We start from the raw sequence: 24,879 nt of genomic DNA on the forward strand, positions 1-24,879 counted from the left end.
TCATTTAAAAGTCAATGTCTGTTTAGATTTTGTTTAATTACGAAATGTTTTAGACACACAGAAAAGTACAGAAAAAATAAAATTGTCACCTACTAGCCACTACCTAGAATAACATTTTGTCATATTGGTTTTTGGAATTCCTAATCCTTCACGCCCAATGATTATCACTGTCCTAAGGCTGGCAAGTGTCTTCTCCATGCATGTCTTTATACTTTTATAACATATAAATACACCCATAATATCATACAGTATTGTTTAGTGCAATTTTAATGAACATAAGTATGGTACTGAACATATTTTACAGCACGCTTTTTTTCTCAATATGCATCCTCATCACCATTTTACCAATCAGACAGTCACAAAATAGTATTACATTGCATTGCAAACAACTTCTCCCAGTATACAGCTTTGCTTTTCACTTTTTTGTGGCATCCTTTGATGAACAGACATTTAAATTTTAATACAATCTAATTTGTAACACTCTTCCTATGATTTGCAATTTTTGTGTCTTGTTTAAAAATTTTCTCTCCATAAAATATGATTATAAAATATTCTCATTTTTTTCTCCTATAGCTTTCAGGGTTTTATTTTTACATTTTGGTCTTAATTCACCTTGAATTGGTTTTTCTGTGTGATGTAAAGTGGGAATCAAATTGTATTATTTCCAAATGGAAAACCATTTGTCCTAAGACTACTGATTCCACTATCCTTTCCTGTGGCTTTGCAATGCCTTCTCTGTCATAAATCAAATTTCCACATACGGGCTTTCAAGTCTGTTTCACTGGTTTACTTAGCTATCTCTGTACTAACACTGTACTTTTTAAAAATATATAAATAACAATATGTAGTAGTGAGATTTTCTGCATCTTAATCCTTAAAAAAAAATTTGCCTGGGCTATTCCTGCTAGCCACATTTTAATTCTAAAAGTTAAATGTTTTAGAATCAGTTCTCTAGTTACAGACACACACACACACACACACACACACACACACACACATACATATTGGGATTTTATTGTGATTGAAGTGAATTTAAAAATAATGGAAGGGACTGACATCTTTATGTATTGAATTTTTTATCCATAAGCATGGTATAATCTTCCCACTTAAGTCTTCTTTAAGGTCTTTGCATAATATTTCCTACACTTCTGCATATTTAAAGAGGTATTCCAAGGTATCTAGCAATTGTGTTATTTATTTATTTAAATTTATTTATTTGTTTGTTAATTTGTTTATTTATTTAGTTTTGGCTGCATTGGGTCTTTGTTGTGGTGCACGGGCTTCTCACTGTGGTGGCTTCTCTTGTTGCAGACCATGGGCTCTAGGAGTGCGGGCTCACCTAATAGTTGTGGCTCGTGAGCTCTAGAGTGCAGGCTCAGTAGTTGTGGCGCACGGGCTTAGTTGCTCCACAGCATGTGGGACCTTCCTGGACCAGGGCTCAAACCTGTGTCCCCTGCATCGGCAGGCGGATTCTTAACCACTGCACCACCAGGGAAGCCCTGTGTTATTTTAAATATCTTTTAAAGTTACATTTTCTGTATTGTAGATAGTTAGGAATGTATTAATTTTAACATATCAATATTGTATGTAGCAAGCATTCAAGACACTCATACATTTTATTTGTAGATTCTCATGGGATTTTTACATAATCAATAAGGTAATCTCTTTATAATGGTAGTTTTGTTTCTTTCTTTCCAATCCTTAACCTTCTATTTCTTTTTCTCACCATGCTGGAGTGGACATCCAATATAATGTTGAATAGAGGTATCACACATTGTTTTATAATATCCTCCAATTATCCAAATATACCACACACATACGTACATATATATTTGTTTATTTTAAAGTCATTACCCATTTAGATTTAATTACATGTTTACCATTTCTTTGCTCACTACTGCCACACTCACATTCCAGATTCAATTCCTTTTTCACTGAAGTAGAGCTCTGAGTAATTCTTTCAGTGTGGGTGTGTGAGCGCTAAACCCCACCTCTTAGCCTTTTTAGATAGTGTCTTTATTTTATTCTCACCCTTGAGGAAACTCCCTTGGGTATAGAATTCTAGGTTTACATATTTCAGCATTTTATGGATATTTTTCAATTGTCTTTCTGCCTTTATTCTTTTTTAATTGGGATATAGTTGCTTTACAACGTTGTGTTAGTTTCTGCTGTACAGCTAAATGAATCAGCTATATGTATACATATATCCCCTCTTTTTTGGATTTCCTTCCCATTTAGGTTACCACAGAGCATTGAGTAGAGTTCCCTGTGCTATAGAGCAGGTTCTCATTAATTATCCATTTTATATATATGTCAATCCCAATCTCCCAATTCATCCCACCCCCCTTTCCTCCCTTGGTGTCCATACATTGGTTCTCTACATCTGTGTCTCTATTTCTGCTTTGCAAATAAGTTAATCTGTACCATTTTTCTAGATTCCACATATATGCGTTAATATACGATATTTGTTTTTCTCTTTCTGACTTACTTCACTCTGTATGACACTCTCTAGGTCCATCCACGTCTCTACAAATGACCCAATTTTATTCCTTTTAATGGTTGAGTAATATTCCACTGTATATATGTACCACATCTTCTTTATCCATTCATCTGTCAATGGACATTTAGGTTGCTTCTATGTCCTGCCTGTTGTAAATAGGATTAAAGACCTAAATGTAAGATCTGCCTTTATTGTTGCTGATAGCAATACGGCTCTCAGGCTAATAATTGTTTCTCTGTAGCTAATCTGTGCTCTTTCCTCTGGTTGCTTTTAAATTTTTCTCTTTATCATTAGAATTTTGTAGTTTCACTACACTGTATCTATATATGGATTATTTTTCTTTATTCAACGTAAGACCTGTGTGTTTTCAGTCTGTAAACTCATATTTTCATTAATACTAAACCTCTTCTTCTATTTTCTCCTTAAATATTATCTCTTCCCCACTGCTTCTTTTCTCTTTCTGGAATTCCCATTAGAGTTTTGTGGTTGTCATTATGTACTCCATTTCTCTTAACTACTTTTTCATATTTGCTATCTCTATGTGTCTCTATTCTTCATTCTAAACCAGTTCCTTAGAAATGTCTTCCAATTCACTATTTCCCTTTTTAGCTGTATCATTTTTATAAGTATTATTTAGTTATTTTTTTCTCTCTCTTTTAAGTATCTCATGTTTTGCTTTTGGTCTCTAGTCTTTCTTTTATCTCTTAAATATATTAAATATTTATTTTACTGTCTTTTTAGATTGTTCTAGTGGTTCAAATTCTTACAAGGTGTTAATCCTCTTAATGGTTGTTATCTACTAACTTTCCCTCATAACAAATGTTACTTGTATAGTTAGTAATTTTTTCCTATTGTGGACTCATTTTCAATTAAGGAATTTTTTTCTCCTCTGGGAGTCTTGAGCATTCTGTGTTTTTGAACTGTTGGTTCCAAGAAGATTTATATTTGTCTCTACTGGTTACCTCAAGGTGTTCATTGGTCCAGAATCACATCATTATTATTCTTCAACCTAAAGAATCCTACACAAAGCTAGTAATATATATTTGGCTTCCATGTCTGTGTCTGAAACAGGCTCTTAGTTTTTCCAATAGACCCTTTTTCCCACTCAGCTTTAGGCTAGTACAAACTTCCCTGTCACTCATCTAGCAGCCTTGCCAATGTTCCATATAAATGTCAAGGCATTTTCAGTTACAGTATCTCAGTTCACAACAAAAGATCAAATTTACTATATGTCATAATGTGGACACTAACAATCCTTACTGCCAGCTAGGATCCCCTGAGGTATCCGATCCCAAGGCTGTCACACTACATGTAAGTTTTCTCGTCTGATGACTTAGAATTTCCCTTTCAATTTAAAAAAATCAGGTATTTATTAGTGTATGTGCACAGACTTGTCTGTAGGTTGTGTTATATTTTGTCTAGCATTTCCATCTATTTTTAACAACAGGGGTTCCATACTAGGTTGGTCTGCATTGCTGACAACTTTTTAAAGACAGGGAAACTTAGACTACATAGAACATTCCATTTGTGAAACTTTTTGTAGTTCTCCCACAGTGCTAAGATAACTTGTATACACAAGCAGAGTCTCAACCACGTGCTTATTAATCTGTCCAGACCTATAGGTTCATCTCTAAATCCTGGTTCTCAGCTAAAAAAGGCTCAACGTTTCTTCATAAATAAATGTGTTAGAAAGGCTATTTATATTGTAATACTATAAGTATTGATAATACATTATAGTAGCTGTTCATCTTATGAAGATATTTGAAACATAGGTCTTAGGTAACTGGAAGTAAAATAAGTAAACCAATAAGGATTGCTTCCAACACGTCGTTATTTCCGGGAGAATAAATGGTTTTGGTTGAATATCATTTGTAAATAAGAGACAGACAAGATCTTCTCCTGCTTGCACTGATAAAGTGTCTATCTCATTAAAAATAATAGGTTTTAAAAAAAATTCTAATTTCCACAATTGTCTATTTAATGTAAAGACTCCTAAAAATACTGATATAATTTTGTTATTTAAAATCCTTTCTTTTTATATCATAAAATATGTAACTGTCCTTGTGCCACTCACTGCAGGAACACAAGAATAAATGACAGTTCTCTTGATCAAAGAATGGCCCAATCATAGAAACAAACATGTAAACAAATGATTATGTTTTGACAGATGTAACACTAGAGGTACATGATCAAGAGTCATGGGCTCTTAGAGGAAGAGGATGATTCTGTGGAAGACTTCATCAGAATATCATGCTTAAGCTATATTTTTGAAGGCTAATGAGTGAGGGACTAGAAGAATTCAGTACCATTCAGCCTGGAGTATGAAGTGGGGAATGGTAGGAAAGACAGGCTGGGTCATGGAGAACAACCTTGAATTCCATGTGAAAAATTTCACATTTTATCCTAGAGATGGTGGAAAGCCATTGAAAAATTTTAGGCAGGGGAGTGATGTGGTCAGATTTCATTTTAGGTAGATGATAAATCTGAGGAGTCAAACCTAAGAATAAGGAAACCAGCTAAGAGGCTATTGTAACATTTTAGGCAAGAATGTTCCCAGTCTATATAAAGTGCTGTAGCAATGAAGATAAACGTGGAGGGAATAGAACTGATAAATATTTACGAAGCAAAATCATCAGAACTTGGAGACTGATATAATCAAGAATGTGAGGGGGGAAAAGACAAGTCTCAAGTAACCTCAGGGCATTTGGCTATAGTGATGTAGTGGGCAATGGTACCATTAACCGACATTAGAAAACAGAAGGAGAAGCAGATGTGGGGAAACTAATGACCATTAAGTGCTTAGCAGACTCAAGATATATATCCTTAGTGCATAATAAAGAAGGCAGGGCTAGACAATGAGATTTTTGCATCGTTAATATATTGACCATGGCTAATACCACAAAGAAGCTGAGTATATCTGAGGGGAACATGCAGAGTAGAAATGACCTGGGAACTGGATCTTAGAAAGTATCATTGTTTGAGAGCAAATGGATGATGAGATGAAAGGGAACTGTCAAGAGTGGGAGGAAAGTCTTATAAGTCAAAAAGGCAGAATTTCAGAAAATGAGTGTGTGTGCATGTGTGTGTGCGTACTTCTAATGCAGGCCCCATTTAGGTATTTCTAAGATATATCTATTAACTATCCTCACTCTTTCTAAGAACTCCTGATGGAAAGCAGGGACTCTTTATCTGGAAATGCAAGTATTAAAAGCAAATAGCTAAAACCTTGAAATTCTTGGGTGCAGAATTAGAAAAGAACGAGAGTTTCATTATGCAGCTCTTTTTCTTATCATCCAGCAAGACACTACTATCACTGTTCATAGATATTGTTAATAGAAGAGCTAAAAAGCCATTCTTGAAGGGAAAGACATTCCCTTTACTCCTATAGTAGCCAACTAAATATCCAAGCTATTACACAAATTGAAAATCAGGAGGCAAATTTTAATTAAAAACATTTATAGCAAGTGGAATACCAGCTGCTAGTTTCTCTCACCCCTCGTGAATGTGTTTTGCAGCTGGCCAAAATTCTCTTATTTCAATCAGCTTAACCAATAATAACAACTGTTCATTAGGCAAGGGACATTCTATTATCATCCATGTGATATGTAGTTACTGGTAAAGACATCTTTAATTGAATAAGTCTTCAAAAGAACTACACTTTGATTTGAGGAATCATTTGTTTCCTTAAATAGGTAGAAAGTTCCTTTGACCTCAAAAGTATCTCCATCGTCGTAAGGCTCAAACATTTCTACAAATTTTCTAATCTATTCATTTAAAACTATAAGAACAGGGCTTCCCTGGTGGCGCAGTGGTTGAGAGTCCGCCTGCCGATGCAGGGGACACGGGTTCGTGCCCTGGTCCAGGAAGATCCCACATGCCGCGGAGCGGCTGGGCCCGTGAACCACGGCCGCTGAATCTGCGCATCCGGAGCCTGTGCTCCGCAACGGGAGAGGCCACAACAGTGAGAGGCCCGCATACCGCAAAAAAAAAAAAAAAAAAAAAAAAAAAAAACTATAAGAACAACAGCAATCAGAGAAGAAAAAGAAATAAAAGGAATCCAAATTGGAAAAGAAGAAGTAAAGCTGTCACTGTGTGCAGATGACATGATACTATACACAGAGAATCCTAAAGATGCTACCAGAAAACTACTAGAGCTAATCGATGAATTTGGTAAAGTAGCAGGATACAAAATTAATGCACAGAAATCTCTAGCATTCCTAATGCTAATGATGAAAAATCTGAGAGTGAAATTAAGAAAACACTCCCATTTACCATTGCAACAAAAAGAATAAAATACCTAAGAATAAACCTGCCTAAGGAGACAAAAGACCTGTATGCAGAAAATTATAAGACACTGATGAAAGAAATTGAAGATGATACAAATAGATGGAGAGATATACCATGTTCTTGGATTGGAAGAATCAACATTGTGAGAATGACTCTACTAACCAAAGCAATCTACAGATTCAATGCAATCCCTATCAAACTACCACTGGCATTTTTCACAGAACTAGAGCAAAAAATTTCACAATTTGTATGGAAACACAAAAGACCCCGAATAGCCAAAGCAATCTTGAGAAAGAAGAATGGAGCTGGAGGAATAAGGCTCCCTGACTTCAGACTATACTACAAATCTGCAGTAATCAAGACAGTATGGTACTGGCACAAAAACAGAAAGATAGATCAATGGAACAGGATAGAAAGCCCAGAGATAAACCCACACACATATGGTCACCTTATCTTTGATAAAGGAGGCAAGAATATACAGTGGAGAAAAGACAGCCTCTTCAATAAGTGGTGCTGGGAAAACTGGACAGGTACAGGTAAAAGCATGAAATTAGAACACTCCCTAACACCATACACAAACATAAACTCAAAATGGATTAAAGACCTAAATGTAAGGCCAGACACTATCAAACTCTTAGAGGAAAACATAGGCAGAACACTCTATGACATAAATCACAGCTAGATGCTTTTTGACCCACCTCCTAGAGAAATAGAAATAAAAACAAAAATAAACAAATGGGACCTAATGAAACTTAAAAGCTTTTGCACAGCAAAGGAAACCATAAACAAGACCAAAAGACAACCCTCAGAATGCCAGAAAATATTTTCAAATGAAGCAACTGCCAAAGGATTAATCTCCAAAATTTACAAGCAGCTCATGAAGTTCAATATCAAAAAAACAAACAACCCAATCCAAAAATGGGCAGAAGACCTAAATAGACATTTCTCCAAAGAAGATATACAGATTGCCAACAAACACATGAAAGGATGCTCAACATCATTAATCATTAGAGAAATGCAAATCAAAACTACAAGGAGATATCACCTCACACCAGTTAGAATGGCCATCATCAAAAAATCTACAAATAATAAATGCTGGAGAGGGTGTGGAGAAAAGGGAACCCTCTTGCACTGTTGGTGGGAATGTCAATTGATACAGCCACTATGGAGAACAGTATGGAGGTTCCTTAAAAAACTAAAAATAGAACTACCATATGACCCAGCAATCCCACTACTGGGCATATACCCTGAGAAAACCAGAATTCAAAAAGAGTCATGCACCACAATGTTCATTGCAGCTCTATTTACAATAGCCAGGACATGGAAGCAACCTAAGTGTCCAAAAACAGATGAATGGATAAAGAAGATATGGCATATATATACAATGGAATATTACTCAGCCGTGAAAAGAAATGAAATTGAGTTATTTGTAGTGAGGTGGATGGACCTAGAGTCTGTCATACAGAGTGAAGTAAGTCAGAAAGAGAAAAACAAATACCATATGCTAACACATATATATGGAATCTAAGAAAAAAAACATGGTCATGAAGAACCTAGGGGCAAGACGGGAATAAAGACACAGACCTACTAGAGAATGGACTTGAGGATATGGCGGGGGGGGAGGTGTAAGTTGTGACAAAGTGAGAGAGTGGCATGGACATATATACACTACCAAACGTAAAATAGCTAGCTAGTGGGAAGCAGCCACATAGCACAGGGAGATCAGCTCAGTGCTTTGTGACCACCTAGAGGGGTGGGATAGGGAGGGTGGGAGGGAGATGCAAGAGGGAAGAGATATGGGAACATATGTATATGTATAACTGATTCACTTTGTTATAAAGCAGAAACTAACACACCATTGTAAAGCAACTATAAGAACATCTTAGACCGCATTAAACAAAACTAGGAAAAACATAAAAGAAGGGGGGTTGGGAGGAGCTGAAGAGTGTATACAAGGATGAATCTGATGCAATATTTGTGGTGTTTCTTAAGACCATGTTACTACAGATATTAGCAACCCTTTCATGAATGCAAAACACCACTGAGTCAGGGTCTAATCACAGCTTTTTGTTTGTTTGCTTGTTTTGTTTTATTTACAGAGTTGCCAGTGTTTCTGTGCCTTGTAAGACATTCTATTCTAGTTAGTGAAAAACAGAAAAGTCAGACAAGAATTCAATGAAATGAACGGAAATTGCTTAAACCAATGACACACATTAGGAAAAGGAACTCAGCAAGTTTAAGACATGCATTAAGAGAGGAAATTGTTGATTCACTTGAAGGGGACCCACAGTAGAGCCTGCTGTTCAGAGCTTTTTGGGTGAAGGCAACGTTGCCCTGTTATTTATACAGATCTGATTAGTATGATTTAATAATGGAAGGAAAAACTCTTTTCTTCAAGAAAAATATACAAAACAAGCAAGTATATATATATATATATATAAAACAGATTCTAACAGAGTTCATGGTCCTGTTGTCAGGGGAGAGAAGAAAAAGCTGAATTGAAACTTTATTCCCATAAACAGATCAAAAATACCCATAAATGGGACACACTAATGATTTTCAGTGTTTTGAGGGTTCCTTTGATATACTACTTTCTAAAAATGTTCCCAGCTTCCACTTATTAGAAACTATTATTTATGGAATTCAACTAGATACCAGAGGTCAACTTAATCCCTTGTTGTATTTTCCAAATGTCTTACAAATTAAACTTTTTTTCTTACTTGAAGCACCGAAGGGATTATAAAAAGAACACCACCCAAAATGAATAAAAAAATTTTTCTGACTTACATGTACCTTTTAGCCAAAACAGAAAACAATGAAGGATATTTTAAGGTAGCTTTCTTTTCCTTTGTATTTAAGTATGATGCTTCTTATGAAGGAGCAACCTTTTTTAAAATGAAAGGAAGTAGACCCGAACTGTAGAGGATGAAAGACAGAAAGCCAGAAGAAGGAGACTGGGAACTGAACCATCTGAGTCTGAAGCACAGACTTTACTTTGGCGGGGGGGCCTCAAAGTATTTCTCTTTTTTTAAATTTTATTAAAAAAATTTTTTTTGATTTCCACTCCCATTTTATTTATTTATTTATTTTTGAGTTAGTCATTGTCTAATTACTCTTTTTAAAATTAATTTTTATTGGAGTATACTTGCTTTACAATGTTGTGTTCATTTCTACTGTACAGCAAAATGAATCAGCTATACATATACATATATCCCCTCCTTTTTGGATTTCCTTTCCATTTAGGTCACCACAGTGCATTAAGTAGAGTTCCCTGTAGATAAATAATGGTTACCTATTTTATACATAGTATCAATAGTGTATATATTTCAATTCCAATCTCCCAGTTCCTCCCACCACCCCCCGCCTTCCCCTTTGGTATCCATATGCTTGTTCTCTACATCTGTGTCTCTACTTTTGCTTTGCAAATAAGATCATCTATACCATTTTTCTGGATTCCACATATATGCATTAATATACGATATTTGTTTTTCTCTTTCTGACTTACTTCACTCTGTATGACACTCTCTAGGTCCATCCATGTCTCTACAAATGACTCAATTTCGTTTCTTTTTATGGTGAGTAACATTCCATTGTATATATGTACCACATCTTCTTTATCCATTCGTCTGTCAATGGACATTTAGGTTGCTTCCATGTCCTGGCTACTGTAAATAGTACTGCTATGAACATGGGAGTGCATGTATCTTTTTGAATTATGGTTTTTTTCTGGGTATATGCCCGGTAGTGGGATTGCTGGGTCATATGGTAGTTCTGTTTTTAGTTTTTTAAGGAACCTCCATACTGTTCTCCATAGTGGCTGTATCAATTTACATTGCCACCAACAGTGCAAAAGGGTTTCCTTTTCTCTACACCCTCTCCAGCATTTATTGCTTGTAGATTTTTTCGATGATGGCCATTCTGACTGGTGTGAGATGATACCTCATTGTAGTTTTGATTTGCATTTCTCTAATAATTAGTGATGTTGAGCATCTTTTCATGTGTTTGTTGACCATCTGTATGTCTTCTTTGGAGAAATGTCTGTTTAGGTCTTTGGCCCATTGTTGGATTGGGTTGTTTGTTATTTTGATATTGAGCTGCATGAGCTGCTTGTATATTTTGGAGATTAATCCTTTGTCAGTTGCTTTGTTTGCAAATTTTTCTCCCATTCTAAGGGTTGTCTTTTCGTCTTGTTTGAAGCACAGACTTCTTATAGCTGCTCTTTCACCTTCACAAAGACCCCACTCAAGCTCTGAGGTGGTCAGTTGCAAAAATCTGATTAAATTTGTAGCCAAGAGTCTTTCTCTTTACCAGTCTTTATTTTAAGGGAGGGAGAGGGACTTGCTTCATTTTCTATTTCCAAGTAAAATGAATGACTCTAGATGACTTTAAAGGATTCTTCTTGCTCTGATTTTCTTCTAAACACTGAGTGCCTCCTCTTGACTGGCTGTACTAAATTTACATGGCAGGCACTGAAATAGTAAGTCAGTCAGTAAGCCAAATTTACTTCTAAATGGGCCAGAAACTTCATTTTAAAATAGACGAGAATTGGCAGGAAATAGGAGTGAAGTCAGTGCAATTTATAAAGAAGGGCATCTGATGTTTTTTTAAGATAAAAGTAGAAAAACAAAATTAAGGGGAATGAGACAGAGGAAGATCTTGTGACAATGGGATGCTTTTGTTATTTCATTTATATGCTTAGAATAACTGACTTGTTTGAAGCAATCTGACTTTATTTTTAGTGCAAAGAAAAAAATACAAATTTAGGGCTTTGAGATGGTAACTTAACAAGCAGAAATGATGACAAAAGAATTTTTCAGTTTTTCTATTACATTTGGCTTGACCTCCCCGTTGAGACTATTTACTGGCTGCTGTGTAATCCTCATGTTGATAAAGGGACATGCTCATGATTTTCTGATCCGATCAGGTCAGAATAATTAAAGTCTGCAAGTACAAGTGGTTATCTCTGCTCTAATTCCATAAACACCAGGGGGATTATCAATTAAAGATGTCCTCTCAATCTGCTATGAAAAAATGTACGTGTTGGAAGCCAGCTGAATTTTGATTATACCAAATTCCCTGTTTCCTACACTCTCTTCCACAAACTGTTTTTCAACCTTGGATGAACTTTTATAAATATGCCACCCATCTTGATTCATGAAATTATAAGCAATCCATAATACATGGAGCAATGAGGGATATGATTGTATCATAAGGCTATACATCTCCTGTTATCAGATTAGTGTTATACGACATTAAAGATCTGTTTTTTTTCCTGTCTCTTTACATGTTTATTTCCTTTTAAACCAACTTGGACCTGCGTGACTTGTGTCTACTTTAGCTCTATCACATTTATCCTTTAACTGCATTGTTTCAGAAAATGCAAGCCATATTTTTAAAAGGGTACTCAGAACTTCTGTAAGAATTTTCTTAATGGCTTAGCAGAGAGAAAGAGGAGGGAAAAAAAGAAAAAAGAGGTCAGTTAGAAAAAAAAAATCAAATCATTCCTCTGTTTTCCTTTCTTCTTTCTTTTCCTTCTGGCTTCAGAGACTGCGGCAGGTAAAGGGGCTCTTAGATTTGTTTTTCATATAACTCATTCTTTCTGAACCTTGTACAAGCAAAAAGTATATTTTACTCACTAGTAGGAAAAATATCTTTTTTTTAAATTATTTATTTATTTATGGCTGCGTTGGGTCTTCTTTGCTGTGCACAGGCTTTTCTTTAGTTGTGGCGAGCGGGGTCTAATCTTCATTGCAGTGAGCAGGCTTCTCATTTCGGGGTCTTCTTTTGTTGCGGAGCACGGGCTCTAGGCACACAAGCTTCAGTAGTTGTGGCTCGCAGGCTCTAGAGCGCAGGCTCAGTAGATGTGGTGCATGGGCTTTGTTGCTCCGCGGCATGTGGGATCTTCCCGGACCAGGGCTCGAACCCGTGTCCCCTGCATTGGCAGGCGGATTCTTAACCACTGCGCCACGAGGGAAGTCCCAGGAAAAGTATCTTGATTCATGTTCTGTCATGAAGTATTTAGTGATCTTATGTTATTTTAATCTAGTTAATAACCAGAGGTTCATTGTTTTATATTAAATACAAACTAAATATTTCTGGAATGTTGGACTCACAGACTGCAATTTTCCTCTCAAATCTGCAAAAGGGTAAAGGAAAGAAAAAGATAGTTGGGGAGGAAAAAATAAATTGGACACCAGACATATACAGATGCCAACATTTACTAGTGTACACTGTTTGCCTGGCATAGTGCTAAGCACTGAGTGATGAGGGGAGAGTTACGGAAAATTGAAACTGTCAAGGAGTTGACCTTCGAGGTGATGAGACAGATATAGTCATCTTGATTGGCTGAAACACCAATGCACCAATGAGAGGTGTTGTTAGTAAGGACTTTGGGAATTTAAAGTTTGGGGAAATCAAGAGTGAACCCTGGTGGTATAAGAAGATCACCAAGAAGTATTGAATAAAGGAGGAACGATTGTGACTGAAAAGATTATCATTATTTTCCTATATGCAAAAGTGGAAAAGATGACATTTTGGGTGAAGAAAAGTGAAAATCAAGAGTATGGCTGAATCAAAGAGTTATAAAAACCAGGCTTGGCTGGAGTGAAGCATTTGGGTTGGGTCAGCAGAGCAGATAAGAAAAAAAGAGAGTGAAGAGGGATTTTGGAGGACTTTGAAGGTCAGGTAAAGGGGTCCTGGGAGAATCAGGTCTGAAACTTGTTTTTGTGGGTGGTGGGCAGTTGCCAAGGGGAAAAAGTCACCTGGAGACGTCAGATTATTGAATTAGGAGATACACTGTGTTATTCAGACAAAATTAAGGAAGTGAATTACTCCAAAGAAATTTGGTCTTCTGAATTTCTTCCCTTGCATATACTGAGGCTCTTTAATAATCAGTTGATCTGAATTTATTTAATTCATAACTGTTAGTTGATATCACAGTAAATTAACATGTGTTGAACAATCTACTGTATGCCAGAGTTCTTCATATAATCCTCACAACACCATGTGGTATGCTAGCATATACACCTACGTTATGCTGGCTTTACAGATGGTTGACCGATTGCTAGCCCACGGTCTCAACACTTAAGGGATGAGCAGGACTTGACCCCAAGTCTTCCAAATGAAAATTTCATTCTCTTTCCTCCGTTTCACTCCATTTATAATCTGTGCCAGGCACTGGGCTGGGTAATTTTTTATTTTAAAAACAAAGCAGCATTGATGCACAGTTACATATTAATATTTTTACCTAGAAACATCTCCATATACTTGGAGACAAACAGTAGTAATTTTAGGATTTTTAGTAATTCCCCAAAATCAAGAATAAGGCAAACTTTCAGATACTTCAAAAAATAACCAGTAAGAAATTGAAAGGTTTGATAAATGAATACCCATTTAAAAATTTATTAAGTGGCATGTTTTATAGAAATTATGTTTTCACTAAAAATGGAAATTCTGTTGTTTGGCACATATTTTTTTTTATTTCATAAAAGAATTATACTAGGGTATGTAATATGTCTGACTCATTCTTAACAGTTGGATTCTACAAAGCATAAAAAGTTTATCAGAATTACTTTTATATATTCTCACATAAAATTAATCCAATTTTTTCCAAATGTAGAATTAACATAGATAAAGTTATGGTGAATGTTTAATAATTGACTCTTAGGGAAAATGTACTGAATTATAGTATTTGCCTATTTCTGTAAGGCAATGGCCTACAGAAGCCACTAGAGGGATCTCTGTTTTCAAGATACTTGGATTTTTCAAGCCACTAGAAGGATGTCATTGAACACAAGTTGGGAAGGGATGCACAGTGATAGCACACCATTATATGGCGTGTTTACCACACAGATAAAATAGATATAAATAACCTCAAGAGCACAGGTAATAGTAAAATTCAGTGAAACAATTAGGAAGTAATGAGTTTTGAGTATTGACTCGGTTTAAATGTAATTTATTTAATCATATGTTCCTTTTCATCTATTTTTTGTTATTGGCAGTATTTAACAATCAGATCACAAAATTCCTAAAACTTTAACAATTGGCTCTTGCAAGCCAGTATAAGCTGGCTTTAGCACACCACTGGGAGAGCAGGAAAAAGAAAACAGGCATCAAAACACACAGGAATATTTAGGTAAAGACAAAAACTCCATGACTATGTGAGTCAGATGCATGGTGGGTCAATTAGATATTTATTAATATTTATTGGGAAATTACTAAATACTAGGCAGATCTTTATGTCGAATTTCTTCTTCATTCTTCACAACCATCTTATAAAGCTGTACCACTATTATTACTTTTTGAGACAGGAAACAGACTTGGAGAAGGAAAACAACTTTTCTGGTAGGAAAGCACAGATCAACTCCAGTTTTGACTCAAATGCCCCTGCTCTTAAAAAAGTATATACCACCCTGACGCTTCAGTGAAAACCTCACACCCTTCAAAGGCTTACAACCCTCAAAGCCACTCGGAGCTCCAACTTAAAAGGGCAGTGGATTTGTTCCTCCATCAGGAAGGTCTTGATTAGCAAACAACATACGTAGTAAGTAGACTATGAAGATGGAAACAAACTCTTCCACCTAAATTCTAAGAGTGCACACACTGCTCAGATCACTACATTGTTTATTTTCTGGGATTTTCAATTTCCAAAGAAATAAATACAGTCCAGTAAGGCTAGATGCTTTTTTTCCCCCCATTTTTCTATATTTCTAATGATTGTTCTAGGAAGAATGGGCTCAGTTCTTGTCTGCCTGTCAGAGTGATTAATTAGATTTAATTTCATGCTGTCTTCTCTCGTCCTGTCCCTGCCCCTGGTGACTAATAACTCCTCTACAAAGTCCAAACAAATGGCCACAGTATCTAGTTTTTATTTTTGGAAGTTTTCCCCAGCCAAAACGCATAGAACCTCTTCACAGGCAGTGGTTTAGAAATTCCGGGCCAGGATTCCTGCTCTTAACAGCCGCACTTGATATGCCTAGATGGCCCGTTGACTGATACCCTGGGGTGGCATCACGCCAGCTCAAAAGTTGTCAGGCTATTTGAATCAAGAATCAGCACAGGGCAATGATATATATAGACGGGCAGCCTACAAAACAGCTCCACGAGGGGCCGTATCTTCTTCAGGAAGTACCTTTGTGCCAGCACTAAAGCATTAACACCACATGGCTTTTTCTACACTTGACATCTGTGGACACTTAGAGTGTGTGACAAAAGGAGGAAGAGGATGAGAGTAGAAAGGAAGACAAGGGAGTTTATAGGTGAAGCTAGCAAATCAGAGAAGGATGAATGGCAGCTGGACTCCATTAGGACCCCCCCCCCACCTCACTGGCTTTTTTAGCATGAGGTGTGAGCACTAACTACAGGCAACTTGTTTCAAGGTAGAGCTTCGCACAATTGAAGGAAGAGGTCAGGAATGAGCAAGTCATATCTCTGTTTCTAGCCATGCACCAGACCGCCCCTCTCAAAGGGTCCATGAGTCATATATGCCAAGTGGCCACCAGGTGAAACCTTAGGATAGGAAACAGCCCCTTCCCAAAGAGTTAAATCTTATGAACCCAGATCTCTGCATCTCAAGGGGGCAAGGGAACACGGCTGTTCAGACAATGCCAGACATCCAGACAAGCTTGACATAGCTTTAGTAAATTCATCAGGGAAATGAAGATGTCTAGGAGTCTAAATATGTGTGTGCGCATGGGAGAACTTCAGATTCGAGATCTGTGGGACTGAAACTCTGCCCTGTAGCTTATTTAAGGCTCAAGAAGGTTAACAACTGGCCCAGTATCGTTTTACAGATAATCCTCAATTTCCTCAACTGTAAACTGAGAATAAAATTAAAATATATTTCGCAGCGTTGCTATTAGGCTCAAATGAGATGATTTATGCGAAACACTTTTTGAATGGTAAAGCCCATACGAATGTATCATTGGGGTTATTTTAGGGGCAGCTCACCCCTTTGTAAAAATGAGTTACAACACTAATCTCCATTATCAGTCATTTTTAGAAATCATATATAAAACATACTTTATAACTCGTGACTCTATTATTAGCACTACAATTGTTTTAAAATTGGTAGTGTTTTAAAAGTCATCTTGGGGGGCTTCCCTGGTGGCGCAGTGGTTGAGAGTCCGCCTGCCGATGCAGGGGACACGGGTTCGTACCCCGGTCCGGGAGGATCCCACATGCCGCGGAGCATCTGGGCCCGTGAGCCATGGCCGCTGAGCCTGCGCGTCCGGAACCTGTGCTCCGCAACGGGAGAGGCCACAACAGTGAGAGGCCCGCGAACCGCAAAAAAAAAGTCATCTTGGGATACTGTATCTTCAGACTAACAAGGAAGTCACTGTATTTCTAAAAAGTCACCTTGCTGAATGACCTTCAGAACCTATGTACAAAGTGAAGAAAAAGTCAGTCTCAAAAATCACTGCTCATTTATGACCCAAAATAGTATCTGCTCTATTTACCTGATATACTCTGAATGACTTTAGGCTCAGATATGAAATCAAGTTCATCCTTAAGGAGGATGTTTGTATCACGCTTCATAGCAAGAATTTCACATAACTTCAGCATTTGAACCTCCACGGTTCTGTAGGGTAGGCAGAGGCATGCTTACAGACCTTGTTTATAACGAAACTGAGGGTCAGAGAGATGGAGTTCTGATGCAAATTCTGATTTCCTATCTCAAAAGGAATTTCTTATTCTAAGGAGAAATTTCCCCTTATTCTTTAGGTTTGTTCCCGCTGAAGTCCTCAAATCATTAAGTCAGTTCTAAAGTTTAGTTGCAAGAAATATTTTGAACAATGGTAGCACCAATGGAATACAAGCACCATCCCTCAGAGTACCCATATTGAATTACTAACATTTCACAACTGTGTCCTGAAATATTAATTTAAAAATCAGTCTGTTGGGGTTTTTTGTTTGTTTGTTTAATCTCAAAGCCATCTTATACATTATTTCTAAATCTCTCATTTTTAGAAGAAACTGAGGCTCAGAATGTTTAAGGGTCTCAAAATATTCATTGGTGTTTAGATGAATTGCCAAGGTTACACAGCAACTCAGTATTAAATCATTAGAAACATACAATAAACCCAGATTGGTTTTTTAGAAGACAAAAACGATATGGTGGTTTTTAAAAGAAATGCTGCCATATGTAGATGGCATTCTGAGTGTGAGATTATTTTCAAATTTTGAACTTATTTTCCAATCTTGAAAATTCACTCTAGATTGACTCTATTTCTTCTTAACATGTCAAAATTAATTCCTAGCAACACAGTGTTACTTCTTCAGGGAAGCCCTCATTCTCTCCTCCAACCACTATAAATGGTTTCTTTCTGTGTGTTCCAGTAGCATTTATGGTTTATGACTAGTTGTTTTTTTGTGTCAAACTCCAGCTTACTGGGAGCTTCTTCAGGGCAGGGGCCCTTACTGGTTCCTCTCTCTCAGCACCTAGCATGATGCCTGGTACATAATAAAGTGTGTTCAACAAATTTTTGATGAATAAATTAATGAATGCAGAAATTTTAAACTGTAAGACAGTGTAAATAAACAAGAAAAAAGTTTACACCCTGTTAACACAGATCCGGCCTGATCAAACACTTATCTGTTTACTATTGTCTCCTTATCTCAGGAAAATATCAGGCTTTTTGATTCTGAGTATTCTGAGGAGCGTACAGTCATAGCCACCTCTGAAGGACCTGGGTGGAGGACACTGCCGTGAGGATTATTGTTATTACTTGAATTATTTTTAGTACTTCTATTTAGTTGAACGCATTCCTTTGTGGGGAATTTAAAGTGCTTCATTCGCATGTCCTTTAACTGTCACACTCCTGTGAGCTGGGTAGGGACAGAATTATCCCCTTATTTCATGAATGAGAAGGCTGGAGAAGCCTGACTCATTCAAGGCCACTCAGGTGGCTTTTAGGAGGGTGATTAGAAATACTTTTCTTATTCTTGGTGTTTCTATTGTCTGGAACTGCCACTAGCTTTAGCATTGGAGTAATCAAAGCTCAGCTGCTCCTGAGGGACTCATTCACCTGGATGCTGACCTAGGCCTCAGACAATTCAAAGCTGCTCCAATCAGGAATGTACTATGTCAGATTTGTTTTCCCTGATGTGCGGGGCCTGGAGGTATTTCTGTTAGTTCCTTCTTCGGGACCAGCTACATAATTTGCAGAAATTGTTCAGAAATTATTAAGTTAATTATTATTCAGATTGTTCAGAAACTATTAAGTTAATTATTATTAACTTGTTCAGAAATTATTAAGAATTTCAAGGATTCTGCAGAGCTTTCAACCCTTCTGAGGCTGTACTCTCGTGAAAATCGCCATATCTTTGCTCTTCTGTTTTCTTCCAAATTCTCATAAAGTTTTACCTTACGCTCCTAACACCTTCTAGCTTCTCTACCTGCTTTCAGTAAGACCCGATTCAGAGTATCCTCTATGCTTACACGGGGGTGAAATTTGTAAAATAAAACTCTGCTGAGGTCATCACCTTGATTAAAATCTTTCAGCAATTTCTCGTCATCTCCTGGATAAACTTAACTTCCTAGGCTTCCCTTTCAGTTCTCTATCTCTGCATGACGAACCACCCCCAAACTCAGTGGTTTAGAAGTACAAACACACACCTTCTTATAATTCTGGGTCTCCCTGTGGTATCTGCAGGGCTCACTCATGTGTTTTGTGTTTGTCAGGTGGCAGATCAGCTAGGGACTGGCAGTCCCCAGATGACAGTTGCCTGGGGATGTTGGCCGGGGTGCCTCACTTCTCTTCCACGTGGACTCTCCTGTAGGCTGTCTGGGATCTTCTTGGAAGGCAGCTGGATTCCAAGAGAGTGAAAGTGAAAGCTGGAAATGCTTCCTGGGGGCTCAGCGCATCATACAGTCACCTCTCCCACATCCTATTGGTCAAAATAAGTCACAAGACCAGCCCAGATTTCAGAGGTTGGAGAAATAGACTTCCCCTCCTGGTAGAAAGGACAGGAGCATCACATAAGCAAAGGGGTATGACTAGAAGGGTGTGAGGAATTTGTGGATATATTTTGCAACTGACCATACTTTGCTGTGTGTCCTTTCTGACCTACACTTGCTAACCTCTCCTTTCTGTCTCCGTTACTCTCACAAGACAATGATCTAGCCTTGGGAACATGATGGTAATGATAACCAGTACCACAGATACAGTCACCGAGTTCCTTCTTCGTCTCAAACACTGTAGCTGATGTTGTGCATATATTACGGCACTTCATCCTCCAAATTCCCTATCATGGAGGTATTTTTATTCCCATTTCTGGGATGACAAAACTGAGACATTCAGGAGCTTAACAGGTCTCACAAGGAAGAAACTGACTTGGGATTCAACTCAGGTATGTTTGATTCCAATATCCATTAAGTTTTTACTATGCCACACAACCACACCAAAATATTTGCCTTATGTGATGTGTACCCATATGCCTTTGTGACTTTCACATGCCTTTCCTTTTGCCTGAAAAAGCCTCCATCTCTCTCTCCTCTCCTCTTCCTTTTCCTTTCACCCCCCTCTCCACTCACCATGGAAAAGCACACCCACAACTCTACATGACAACTCTCATTCCCCCAGGCAGAGTTAGATGACCCAACTTAGGATCCTATAAAACCCCTTTTTCCTTCTTCTTGACCATCTTCTCCTTGAGTGTAGGAATCTTATCTTATTATTATTACTTATTTTTGCATCTCCCTGGCCTAGTACAGTCATTGGCTTATAACCATTGGTTGATAAGTGATTATAGAATGGAATTTTCAAAAGCATGCTAACTTTACACACTACTATATATAAAATAGATAAACTATAAGGACCTACTGTATAGCACAGGAAACTATATTTCTCAAATATATATATCATATATATTTGATATATTATATATTATATAATATTATATATTACATATATCACAAAATCTTGTGATATCCTATAATGGAAAAGAATCTGAAAAAGTATATCTATATCTATATCTACCTATCTCTCTACCTACTTATCTACCTGAATCACTTTGCTATACACCTGAAACTAACACAACATTGTAATATCAACTATACTTCAATTTAAAAAAATGCACAGCAAATAGACTAGAAGGAAATGTAATAAAAAAATAGAGTTAATATATGAGGCGGAGGTTGAGGCATTAGGTCATTTTATTTTCTATGTCTACTTTATTTTTCAAATTTTCTATGATGAACATGTATTGCTTTTATAATGGCTAAAATAAATTTGATAAAGAGAAAAAAGCATGCTAACTTTGTCAATTAAAATTATATTCAGGCATATTAATAATTTTCACTGAAATAAACAATCAGAAGAGTCAAATGGTCAAAACAGTTGTCCATGTAGAGTTTCAGCAAATCTTTTGAACATGTCAGTTTCACCATGCCCTTCATTCATTTGATTATTGATTTATTCAGGTTCTTATGTACAGGGCATTGTGTACTTTGACAAGACATTCATGCATTTACTTACTCATTAAGAAAATTACCTGATGCAAAAAATCAACCAGTTTTATGTTTAAATGTCACTGGATTCTCAGTTTTGTTTTGGTTTTGTAATCAATATTTCGTTCTACATTATCGGTTAGCTGACTTGACACTCATTCCCAATCCCATTCTTTCTTGATTGCCTTCACTATCAAGACTTTAAATCCTATATACTTAATTTCTCAGCCTCTCTTGCTGATATGGGTAGTCATGTGACACAGTTCTGGTCAATGACACATAATCTGAAGTATGCTAGTACAGTTTTTGTGAAAAGTTTGTTCTCCTCTTTAAAGAAAGCTTAGGCATAGCTGGCCTCACACCTGTCTCCCCTCCTCCCTGCTGTGAGCACAGACATGATGGCAGGAGCTACAGCAACCATCCTGAAGCTATGAGAAAGGAGCACCATGCTAAGCATGGCAGAATGTTAAAACAGAGAGAGTCTAAATCCCCATGATACGTTTGAGCTGCTGCATAAGCCACCAGACAATCTACATCGACTTCTTGCCAAGTACAAAAGAAAACCCTATTTGTTTAAACAGTTATTGGTCAATTTGTCTTACAGCCAAATGCGTCCCTATAAAGTACAAATACAGTTTGACAATACAATGTGGAAATGACCTAAAAGAGGAAGGAGTGCTTACTATAGTTAAACAATAACAGCAATACTGTAACATAAATTCTTAGAGGGCAGGGATATCTGTTTGTTTTTGTTGTATTCACTGTGGTACCTCCAGAACCTAGAATAGTGACTGGCACATAGTGGGAATTCAATCAGTGTTTGCTGACTGCATGAACAGTGTTCCTGTATGGAGAGCTGCCCCCTTAATTGTGTGTCCTTTCTTCACTTCTGCAAGATGCATTTTCAGCTGCACTTCTGAATGGCTCTCTGAAACCTGACTCAACCACTAAAAGTGTCTTGAAGCAAAAGGTTCATGCAGCCTCAGAAGAAGTCAAAGAAGTGAATCACAACAGCCCTCTAAATTTGGTGAAATCCTATGCTCACTTGATAATATCACACTGGCCAAAGGATACTGGAAAAGGGACCTGGACCCTCAGCTTTAAATAAAGAGCCATGTCACATCCCTTACCTGGGCTCACCTGCTGCCTGACTCTGTGTGCCTGAATCACTCATTCCATCTTTCAGGTAAGATGTGATCTAATAAGAGGGCTGGCCTCAAGCACAAAATGTGGTCACAAAATTTGCAGTTTATTGTCTCCTCTCTACATGTTATCATCAGGGAGATGCTGGAGGTTTGTGAGGTAGAAAAGAATTAGGTGATGAGTTTTCAGCTTTTGTGTATGCACTCACAGGTATTTTTCTATCTTTCACATCCATTATATCCCAAAAGACCAAAAGGATCAAATGACATTTGGGTGAATTTCATTCTTAAATAATTAAACATGACTCATCATTCTTCCATCCATATTCAAGACATATTTTAAAGAGAAATTCTTCCTCCTGTTGATCCACTCCAACAAAAAAATCTTCACTTTCAGCACTCAATATATCTGTGAGAAAATACCTGTGACATGTGTGACTAATTATAAGCTGTCAGTGTGAGGATAACAATGCTGATGTAATATACTGATTTAAAAATAACTAGGGGGCTTCCCTGGTGGCACACTGGTTGAGAGTCCGCCTGCCGATGCAGGGGACACGGGTTCGTGCCCCGGTCCGGGAAGATCCCACATGCCACGGAGCGGCTGGGCCCGTGAGCCATGGCCGCTGAGCCTGCATGTCCAGAGCCTGTGCTCCACAACGGGAGAGGCCACAAAAGTGAAAGGCCCGCATACCGCAAAAAAAACCAACCAACCAAACAAACAAAAACACTAGGAATGGGACTTCCCTGGTGGTGCAGTGGTTAAGAATCCACCTGCCAATGCAGGGGACACAGGTTTGATCCCTGGTTCAGGAAGATCCCATATGCCGTGGAGCAACTAAACCTGTGCACCATAACTGCTAAGCCTGCGCTCTATAGCCCATGAGCCACAGCTACTGAGCCCACGTGCCACAACTACTGAGCCCGTGCACCACAACTACTGAAGACTACGCTCCTTGAGCCCGTGCTCCGCAACGAGAAGCCACTGCGATGAGAAGCCCATGCACGCAATGAAGACCCAATGCAGCCAAAAGTAAATAAATAAAAATAAAGAGGAAAAACCAGGGAGCTTCAAGATGGCGGAAGAGTAAGATGCGGAGATCACCTTCCTGCCCACAAATACATCAGAAATACATCTACATGTGGAACAACTCCTACAGAACACCTACTGAACGCTGGCAGACGACCTCAGACCTCCCAAAAGGCAAGAGACTCCCCACGTACCTGGGTAGGGCAAAAGAAAAAAGAAAAAACAGAGACAAAAGAATAGGGACGGGACCCACACCAGTGGGAGGGAGCTGTGAAGGAGGAAAGGTTTCCACACACTAGGAAGCCCCTTTGCGGGTGGAGACTGCGGGTGGGGGGGGGGGGGCGCGGTGGAGAGAAGCTTCACAGCCGCGGAGGAGAGCGCAGCAACAGGGCTGCGGAGGGCAAAGCGGAGAGACTCCGCACAGAGGATCAGGGCCGACCGGCACTCACCAGCCCAAGAGGCTTGTCTGCTCACCCGTCGGGGCGGGTGGGGCTGGGAGTTGAGGCTCAGGCTTCGGAGATCGCATCCCAGGGAGAGGACTGGGGTTGGCTGCGGGAACACAGCCTGAAGGGGGCTAGTGTGCCAGAGCTAGCCGGGAGGGAGTCCGGGAAAAGGTCTGGACCTGCCAAAGAGGCAAGAGACTTTTTCTTACCTCTTTCTTTCCTGGTGCCGAGGAGAGGGGATTAAGAACGCTGCTTAAAGGAGCTCCAGAGACGGGCGCGAGCCGTGGCTAAAAGCGCAGACCCCAGAGACGGGCATGAGACGCTAAGGCTGCTGCTGCCGCCACCAAGAAGCCTGTGTGCGAGCACAGGTCACTCTCCACACCTCCCCTCCCGGGAGCCTGTGCAGCTCGCAACTGCCAGGGCCCCGTGATCCAGGGACAACTTCCCGGGGAGAACGCACGGCGCGCCTCACGCTGGTGCAACGTCACGCCGGCCTCTGCCGCCGCAGGCTCGCCCCGCACTCCGTACCCCTCCCTCCCCCCGGCCTGAGTGAGCCAGAGCCCCCGAATCAGCGGCTCCTTTAACCCCATCCTGTCTGAGCGAAGAACAGACGCCCTCAGGCGACCTACACGCAGAGGCGGGGCCAAATCCAAAGCTGAACCCCGGGAGCTGTGCGAACAAAGAGAAAGGGAAATCTCTCCCAGCAGCCTCAGGAGCAGCGGATTAAATCTCCACAATCATCTTGATGTACCCTGCATCTGTGGAATCCCTGAATAGACAACGAATCATCCCAACTTGAGGAGGTGGACTTTGGGAGCAACGATATATATATTTTTTCCCTTTATCTCTTTTTGTGAGTGTGTATGTGTATGCTTCTGTGTGTGATTTTGCTTGTACAGATTTGCTTTTACCATTTGTCCTAGGGTTCTGTCTGTCCGTTTTTGGTTTTTTTATTACTTAAAAAAATTTTTTTCTTAATAATTATTTTTTATTTTAATAACTTCAGTTTATTTTATTTTTCTTTCTTT

This window comes from Orcinus orca, chromosome 11 (assembly GCF_937001465.1).
Source record: "Orcinus orca chromosome 11, mOrcOrc1.1, whole genome shotgun sequence".
Taxonomy (NCBI): domain Eukaryota; kingdom Metazoa; phylum Chordata; class Mammalia; order Artiodactyla; family Delphinidae; genus Orcinus; species Orcinus orca.